This window comes from Chenopodium album, chromosome 3 (genome assembly GCF_948465745.1).
Source record: "Chenopodium album chromosome 3, dcCheAlbu1.1, whole genome shotgun sequence".
In the NCBI taxonomy this organism is placed as follows: domain Eukaryota; kingdom Viridiplantae; phylum Streptophyta; class Magnoliopsida; order Caryophyllales; family Amaranthaceae; genus Chenopodium; species Chenopodium album.
In genome coordinates this window covers 43,828,803-43,838,447 of record NC_137836.1, presented here as the reverse complement: position 1 = coordinate 43,838,447, position 9,645 = coordinate 43,828,803, and the positions used below count along the sequence as shown (strand labels likewise).

The following is a 9,645-nucleotide window of genomic DNA, read 5'->3' as shown; positions in this document are numbered from 1 at the left end:
AATAGAACCACTGTTGACAGACATGCTCTAAGGAAAGAGGGAACACTGTAGGGAAGAGTGTCACATCTACTCCCTTAAGAGCCATAGTTGCAGAAAAAGCCTTCAAATGGAAAAGCGGATTATCAGTAGGCTTGAATTTGGGAATGTCAGCAGTGGAAAACTTCTCAGGAAGCTTGTCTCTTATGGACGAAGAGGTGACAGGCTGTTCCACATAAGTGAACTCTTTAGAAATCTTGCTCATCTGTTCCTTAATCTTGTCCATTGCAGCAGTAGTGACATTGTTTTGATTGTCTTGTTCTACCGTGCTGACTCTAGTGGTGAGTGTCTGCATCATGTCAGACAATCTTTCAATTGTCCTGTTGAGGTTCTCGATGTCTTCCTTAGTGGTCATTGGTTGAAAGTAGACTGGAGATGGATCTTGTGGAGATGATTGAGGTGGTTTCCTTGTACGCCTCTTTGGTATAAGAGGTTGTTGAGGTATGGACTCGAACCGTAACAATCTACCCCTGCTTCTTGACCAAGTGCTGTGACACCGAAACAAACACACCTTTAATGACCAAACTTAACCTTAACCCATCCGGAAAAAGAGAAATTTTTTTTTTATTTTTTATTAAAAATCTATAATTTTGAAATTCTACTTGTTTATTTTTTTTTTAAAAAAAAACATATAGGAGGATACCATCCGACTTACTCCGATAAAAAAAAAAAAACACACAACAACAAGACTTCCCTAAAATACGGTCAAAAAGTGGTGCACGACTTAAAGAAAAAAGTGTGTGAACACGATATGTGAGTGATTAAGTGAGGTTATAGACGCGTGTTTTGACCGTATAGCTAGGCATGACACAAAACTGGACATAGCATTCGCACAAAAAAAAAGACTGACAGGACACCTTCCTGGGCACCGTGTCACGGTGCAGACTGTCGTGTCACGACACTGTTCACCGTGGCGCGGCAGAACATGCCGTGACACGGTGCGCAGTTCCAGGTCAATTTTGTGATTTTTCCAGATTTTAACCGATTTTAGGTCCGTACTAATTACTATGTGAGAATAAAAACCCTCGGTCATGGGTTAAACAAAAGAGCAAACACATGAAGGTTAGCACCAAACAACCACATAGCATTTAGGCACGATGAGGGAAAAAAAAAAGTTCGCAACCTAGAGTCAAGATCTATGTTCAACTATTGGTCAAGCTTTGGGTGTCAAAAGGGTACCATGGTTAAGAGTTTGGACGCGTTAGCAAGGCAGCCTCCCTTGAGGGTGTATGCCAACGGGCGGCTCCGCGAGTTCGTGATGAAATCGAAATCGACTCCATGGTTTGGGTGGATTTAATAACTCGGATGAACCCTTATTGTCATGAGCGTTTTTGGGTTGATAGAGCTTAAATCCCCCGGGGCTAAGACGCATGAAGAACACATACATTTTTTCAAAAAAATCGAAGGAAGTCGACTGTGAGGAAAGAAAATAAGCCACCAGACTGATTTTAGGATTGTCGTGACACGGCAAAAATTCCCGTGTCACGGTACTGTGCACCGTCAGATGGTGCACTGTACCGTGACACGGCAGATTTTGCCGTGGCACGGCAGTCAGAAGATCTGACCGGTGCCCGGTTTTCCTTCGCGCGCAACCAAGTGATCCAATTTTTCCTACGGGACAAACCTGAATGCGACGTTAAAACGTCTATGCAGATGCAAAAATGCCAAATTAATCACAGGAATATTTTTTCAAGAATCTTTCAAGTCTCATCCACTCATCTTAATTAAATACCGATCACTCAAATCGATAAATAATCAAGAATCCTCCCCAGTGGAGTCGCCAAATTGTAGGCGTCGCTCGAAGTGCGCCTACGTTAAAAGCATGTTGTGAATATGCTTGGCACTCTTAGGAAGTGGGAATTGACACAATACGATTAGGGACAAATAAAGTAGGGAGCCGCCAACAAGTTTTTAAGGAACTTGTAAACCGTTCACGGATCATAAAAGGCAACCACGATAAAGGGACAACGATAGGCAACACCGATTGACCCGTGAAGGTTACACCCCATTCATAATCCATGAGATTACTAACTCCATATGGTTTGGAACCACGAAAGGAGGATCGAGGATGATGGTACGAAGTGAGTCATGGATTCACATTCGCCCGTATTGGCCTCTACTCGATTCTTATGTTGAAAAACATTCCTGTGATCTCAAAGGCATACAAACAAAATATTCAATTCTCTCCAAACTATTATTAAGCTAAATTGGTTTAATATTAATGCAACATATTATTCTAAAATATTTGTGATCACTTGATTAAACAACAAGATTAAAAAGGAACCTAAACCGGTTGTCCAAATTATCTTATTAGGCGTGATTTTCAATTACATATTCCCTTTAAACATGCAATATGGTGATCAATAAAAAAATATAATAGAATTAACATTAATATTGAAAGCAATTTAATCACAATTTCAACAACATAAAATCGTTAGAAAAATAATAGAAATAAAAGGAACATGATCCTTACTTTGATTCTGTTTGTTTGCAACTACAAAATAATAAACGAGTTAGTAACTTCAAGGAAATAATAAAACAATAATTAAATTAAATTAAATAAAGTAGAGTTGATTTGGGGCCAAACCCTCAAACAGTTCTACCTTTCACGCCTTGGCTTAAGGACAGAACCACGAGTAAAGTATGGACTCCTTTGAGTACTAGAAGAAGGAATTTTGAAGTGAAAAGGGTAGGCTAGTGTTTAGGCTAAAGCATAGAAGAGAGAAAAATAAATCAGAGAATTACTCGGTGCCCCGTACATCAGAAATGAGGGGGTATTTATAGGGAAAATGTGCTGAGGGAGCACACGGAACCCTAAAATGATAAAAACCCCAAAAAAGTATCCCGTGACACGGAAAACTGTACCGTAACACGGGAAGTCCCACTGTCAGACGGCACACTTTTCCGTGACACGGTACATTTTTGGTATGACGCGGGAAATTTTTCAGAAAACGGAAAAGAAAACGCGTTAAGGGTTTACGCGGAAAAGACACGGAATGTCCCGTGTCACGGGAAATCCCACCGTCAGACGGGAAGGATTCCCTTGACACGGTGGCAGTCTGCCGTGGCGCGGGAATTTCCAGTCTATTTTCCGTCTAAATACATTTTTAACCCTAATTTCATTCGGCATTTTAAGTGCCGATTGATAATTTCGGGCCTTTTCTGACTTATTATTATTTGGGCTAAAATAAGAAAATAATTAAATAAAAATAAATAAAAGGTTTGGGCCAAAAATAAATAATAAAACAATAAAATAAAGGAAAAATGTAAACTAATAATCCCACCTTTACTCCATCTTCCATAAACAATCCCACCTTTTGAAATTCCAGAAACAATCCCACCTTTGACAGGGGTCTTCCACTAACAATCCATAACCGGTTAAATTATTTTGGTAACCGGTTTTACTAGGTTATGAGACACGTGTGGACTTTTAGTTGGTTTATTCTATTTTTTATAATTAAAAAAATAATTAAAAAAAAAAAAAAACAAAACCCCTAACCCCCGCCATTGTTATCGGGGCTAGCCCCACCCCCGCCCCTCCATATCACTGTCGCAGCCGCCTCCCTTCCTCGGCAACCCAACCTAGGCGTCCGACTTAATCTCAACTTCTCAATGATCTCTTTGTATCTTCTTCTTCTCCTTCACTAACTTGAGGAAGGTGGCTGGGGTCGAGTTTTTCGAGGCTAGGGTTTGGGTTTTCAGAGATGGGTCGGGTTTTTAGGGGCTGGGGATGGAGTTTTCAGGCTTCAAAGCCCAAAATCGACCCTTGATATTTCTTTTAAATTATTTTTGGGGCTAATTTAGGGGCTGAATTGTGGGTGTGAATTGATGTTGCAGCTATTGAATTGGAGGTCCGGCGGTTGTAAGTGGGCTGCATTGGTGGCGCGTTGATGCGGCGTTGTGAGGTGGGTTAGGCGGTGGTTTACCGGCTGTTGCAGAAGCTGGTTGCTTGTTGTGAGCTTCTGTTGCGAATTTGTTGTGAGAAAGGTGCGTGAGTCGTGGCTGGTGCGATGGTTGTTGGCTGCAGTAGTAGCGCGGCTGCTTTCGGTTGCCGCTGGTGGTGAAGTGGGAGAAGGGCAACAGCATGTTGTTGGTGCTAGGTGAGATGTCAATGTGGTGAGCAGGTAGGCTGGTATGGTGAGTGAAGGAGCTGCGTGGGTGGAATGGTGGTGGATTGGTGGTCCAAGGAGAAAGACTAAGAAAAAAAATTATTAACCGGTTTAAGAGGTTGTAGGTCAAAAGGATCATTAGTGGAAGATCCCTGTCAAAGGTGGGATTGTTTCTTAAATTTCAAAAGGTGGGATTATTTATGGAAGACGGGGTAAAGGTGGGATTATTAGTTTACAATTTTCCAATAGCATTTTATTTTATTTTAAAAAAAATGGTAGTAGTAGTCGATGCCCCTACTGCCATTACCTGCGCTACATTTTTTTTTAATGTGAAGCACCATAAATTATTAACCCAGCTTTTATACAGTAATAAATACAATGATTATTATAATTTAAACCACGTAAGGTCCAATTTATTAATCAACATCGATCTACATCACCACTTATAAAATATAGAAAATGATGTACTTGTAATTACAAATATGTCACCAACTTTCAACTACAAAGGACACGTATGTCATCCTAAAAGAACATAGTGATAAGAGTGCCATTATCACGGAAAGTAACATGGTCTACTTGAAAGAATTAATTATAAGTTAGTGAAGGGTGCAAAATATTGTAAGTACCACACGTGTCCTCATTGAATCGGAAAGGCCAAGAATAGCTCTGATTTGCTCGATCTATACTTGATTGTTTTTTCTTCCTCCGGAGACTCTTTCCAGCCCCTTTTATAAGAGCAACTGCCCTCATGGCTGTAAATTCATCTGGTTTGACACCCAATTCTTCCATGTCAGCGAAGACCAGGGTTTTGCAAAAAGACATAAAATCTGATGCAATTGATAGATAGTAACCATACGAGTGTTAACAATTAACATATGCAAATTATGGATGTGTTTAAATGAACACATTAAACTCTATCTTTCAGTTTGTACTTGGATTAAACCAGACGGGAAAATATACCGTTGAGCACCCAAAAAAAACACAAGGATGCGTTCAAGTCTCAACAGTAAATCAAAGAATTCTAAATAGCACAGAAGTGAGGCAGCACATACAAATAAAAACACAGAACAAAGAAGCACATTGGCATGCATTCATTTTAAAGACGTTATGTAGAAACATTTCTCTTTTTTATTTTAATCTTTTTTTTTTGGGGGGGGGGGGGGTGAGGTGGAAGAGTTGTGCACAACTGCATATTGAAGAAACAATGTGATATTTGTTTAGCAGATGCAGTGGAGCAAAATGCCATTGCAGCACATACAAGTTAAGTTTTCTAGAGCAAAATGCCAATTTGGAGTGTACGCTCCCGTAGATGTTGGCCCTTACGGATCTGATGACGACAAACAAACCTTACTAATGACTATTTAAGCTCCTGGGCAAAGATGAAATGGGAGTTTTAGAGTAGGAACCACATAACTTCAAAGAATTATAAACTTGATGCAAACACCAAGTTCCGTAGTAGGACCACAACATGAAGCTGCTGGATTGAAACTTTGTAAAGCTTTGGCATAAAGACTATATATACAAAGTTTATTCGTATGATTTAAGTCAGTAATCAGTATCTTTGGAAACATGTAGTACTCTGAAGCAATAGGAACTACTATGTGACTTTTGTCCATAAGGCCCACAAGGCCTTACGTCTTAGGCATGGTGGCAGGGGTGTTAAGTGTCAGAGTGTTAGCTCCACAATTGCTACACAAGCCATACCCTTATAATTGCAACACAAGCCATACCCTTACAATTACAAAGAAGCTATTATCTTTAAGATCCTTGCTTGCAAAGGTAGACATTTTATAGAGCCATTTTAATACAAAAATTGAAATTTTATCCTTTCGAGACATTTTCAAAGCAGATGAGCAGAGAATAACCAGACAACTACTCATGCACCTAACTCTAGTGGTATATCAATAGATTGTGGTACATGAACTACCATATTTTCCAACAATACCAAAACTAGATTTAATTAAACTAGAAAAGATATACTTATTTCCAAGCTATACTTATTTCCAAGCTAGCTACCAAGATATACTTATTACCAAGCTACCAAGATATATATATACCAATTGGAAAAAAATCATGAGAAAGAGGTCAGAACTACCTAACTAATTGTGGTGGATTTAAAGGCATTTTTTTTATCTCAATCTAGTACAGAAGCATTAAAATATTAATATCCACAGCCATTACTCATAATTAATTCAATGCAAACACCAGAATATGATCGAATACAATGTACCCGTACTAGTTTCATTGCAGACAATCTAATCTTCCCAGCATAATTTCCCAATGCCAGCAACATTTTAGTAGTATATTTTGTTTCTTTATTGTTCATTCTCCAAAACAAATCATAATTACAAGGGATACACTAAACCATACCTTATTCAACTTCTGAGAGGAATCGACTCCCCGCGACAACCACCCTCCGATAGCCTCCCTTACAACGGCAACAAGCCAAATAGGCTTGTTACGAAGATCTATCTTGAGCAGCTGGTCTCATTAACCTGAGCCGCTGCAACTTGTGGTGGGTATACGAGTTTGCTCATGGCGGACTGATACAATGGAAAGTATTAAAAGGGATACAGACTTCCCAGAGATCGGCACAGGTTGGGTAGCCTCTGATGGCATGCTGAAGACTCTGAACTGCCTCAAACCACTTGTTTTGATGCACCTGAATATATGTATGTATATGCCAACATATAAGGACAATGCATTTCAATATAAACACAAATACAAAATCTTCTCTTTCAAGTTTGATTGTTTTTCCCTCCAAGGATGCATGCGAAAGGAGAAACTATAACGAAAAAAAAATTACCATCAGCAAACCTAGTCTAGAAAATGCCCAAAAAGGCACGGGGTGACTTTCTGAACGCCTCCCTGCACAAAGCAATCTCTAAGCTCTCCTTTCCACTTTTGTCCAGTAAATCACACAATGCTTCCTTATAAAACCAAACAAAATGCACCTTAAATTCTATTCTAGAAAGCAGTAACAAAACAGAAAGCATAACTGCTAATCATATCAAGGCATAATTGATAAATTGAATTGGAATTGAAAGCTAAGAGAACAAACCCCGGATTGCGAATCATCAGGATTAAGCTTAACAGCACACTGGTAGCATTTGAGAATTCTCTGAGTATCTAAACAAACACAACTATAGTAATGACCTAAAAATCTAAATGCTTCCCCATTTTGGGGGTTCAATTTAGCTACCTTGAGAAAATGCTCTGTGGCTTTTTTTTTCTCCATTCTTCTCCTCTTTCCCAAATCAATTTCCCTTGAAACTACCTCTATACAATCAGCAATTCAAGCTAATTTCGGCGAAACTATAATTATTTAAATCCAACAAAATTAACAATTGCAATCAAAACCCTAAAAAAGAGAGAAAATTTACAAGATTAAATTCAACATTTTTACGACATTGCAGCATCAAAATTGAGAAATTAATAAGGCCATATAAAATGATAACAAACAGAAATAAATTAAATTGAGAAACAAAAACTACCAGATTTTCGGTGAGTGACGCCACCAGAGATGAAATCATGGCTGAATTTTGCAAATGATTTAACTTATGGACAATTGAAGCGGTTAATAAGAACGGAGAGAATCACACTTACTAAAACCCTTTAGCGAATCAAAGTAATATCGTCATTACATCAAAAAAATCGATACAAGTTGGGATTTTTTTTCTTGGAAGAACCCTAAATTGAGAAATCGGAATTCGAAAAAATGGGGAAAATAACAGATTTGCAAATTGGAAGAAAAATCAATGAATCATATTGTAGAGGAAGCTAAGAAATTGCAATTAAGTGATTAAGTTAGGGCTTGAATGAAAGAAGCAGAGAGAGAAAATTGGGCAAGTTTACTGAGTTATGAGGAAATGATAAAGGAAGTTAGGTCCCCTTAGAAGAAAATAAAGAATTTTTTCAATAAAAAAATTTTTTTAAAAAAAAAAGAAGAGAGAAGTTAGGCGTAAGGTAAGGAAGGTTATTGGTAAGAGTGGTAACTGGCCTTGCTATAGGGCCTTACAACTAATAAGGTCAATAAGGATTGACTATAAACTTGTAACTGACCTTAATTATGTCGGTTACTAATTTACCAGAGATTCAATACAAGATTTACACATACACAGTCACACACACACACGTACACAAAGCAGTAACACAAACAATAATCGTTTCTTAATTTTTTTTTGTTTGAAATTATTCATCAAAACCTAATTTTCTTGGTTTTTAATAATCTAATTTCATTAAAAAAAATTAATCAAGTAATTGAATAATACTAGCTACCTTAATTTTTTTTTCTTTTTTTTTAACCTTTAATCAAAATTTAAATGAAAATTACTTTCCAAAAAAAAATAATGAAAATTAAATAAAATAAATAGAAAGTTGAAAACTAGAAACTTAATATTTGTTGCTTTTAAAAAAAACAAAAATTATTGTTAAACTTATTATTTATAACTAGCATTTGTAAGCTAGTTACAAAATTTTTGGTCAAATAATTTACTTTGACTTATTATTTGTAACTGGCGTTTGTAAGCTAGTTACAAATGTTTTGGTCAACTTTTCTTTGACTTATTATTTGTAACTGGCGTTTCTAAGCTAGTTACAAATGTTTTGGTCAACTTTTTTTGACTTAATATTTGTAACTGGCGTTTATAAGCTAGTTACAAATGCTTTGGTCAAATTTTCTTTGACTAAGTATTTGTAACTGACGTTTGTAAGCTAGTTACAAGCTTTTTAGTCAAAGTTTTTTTGACTGAACATTTGTAACTGACATTTATTTAATCAGTTACTAATAAAACTTCAAATAATGATAAACCACATATTAGTAACTGACATTTACTACGTTGGTTACTAATGTCATGGAATTTGTAACTGGCATTATCTTAGTCGGTTACTACTGATGCATCTGTAACTAGCATAATATACGCCAGTTACTAATAGGGCGTTACAAATAGCATTTTTTCTACTAGTGGGTACATCCGAGAATATTGAATTCACCAAACCATGGAAACGAGTTTTTAACTTGCGGTGTCCCATCCACTCGCGCCAACCCTTCAAAAGGTAAGGCTTCCGCGCGGTGTATCCGGACATTTAACCATGGGCCCTCTTTGACTAACCCATATCCAGAACTTTAGAGAACTAAAGCCATGGTTAGGTTGCAAACTCATTGCATCATAGTGACTACTTGACTACTTGTGCATCTCTTACTTGTGCATACTTATTATGTGACTAAACTAACCGTTTGGTTTGACTTGTGTTTGTAAATAAGCCTTAATAAACTAATTAATGAGTAAAGGAATTTGCTTAATTAATTAATTAATTAATTTGAGCTAAAAAATAAACTTAAAATCGAGTCATAGTCCCTTTAAGTCAACCCGGATTTTATTCCCGTATACTGCACAAGCGTCAACTTGTTTTGGTCATAGCCGGAGTTCTAAGAAGAACTACGAGTCGTACAGCCTATGGATCTGTAGCCCCGAGTTTTATCATTAATTTGGCGTTGGTT

At 37.3% G+C, this 9,645-nt stretch overlaps 1 long non-coding RNA gene across 3 annotated transcripts; it reads right to left on the bottom strand.

Moving 5' to 3' along the window:
* Positions 1-4,527: 4,527 nt before the first annotated feature.
* LOC145623964 (uncharacterized) lies at positions 4,528-8,075 on the bottom strand. 3 transcript variants are annotated; one of them, XR_014110343.1, is made up of 4 exons: positions 7,640-8,075; positions 6,952-7,506; positions 6,516-6,807; positions 4,528-4,972 (listed from the first exon to the last, which is right to left on the bottom strand). It is a non-coding gene; the product is annotated as an uncharacterized LOC145623964 (long non-coding RNA). The 3 variants fall into 3 exon arrangements; XR_014110342.1 differs by having other exon boundaries at positions 4,528-4,909; positions 6,952-8,060; XR_014110341.1 differs by having other exon boundaries at positions 6,952-8,057.
* Between the last annotated feature and the right edge of the window lie 1,570 nt (positions 8,076-9,645).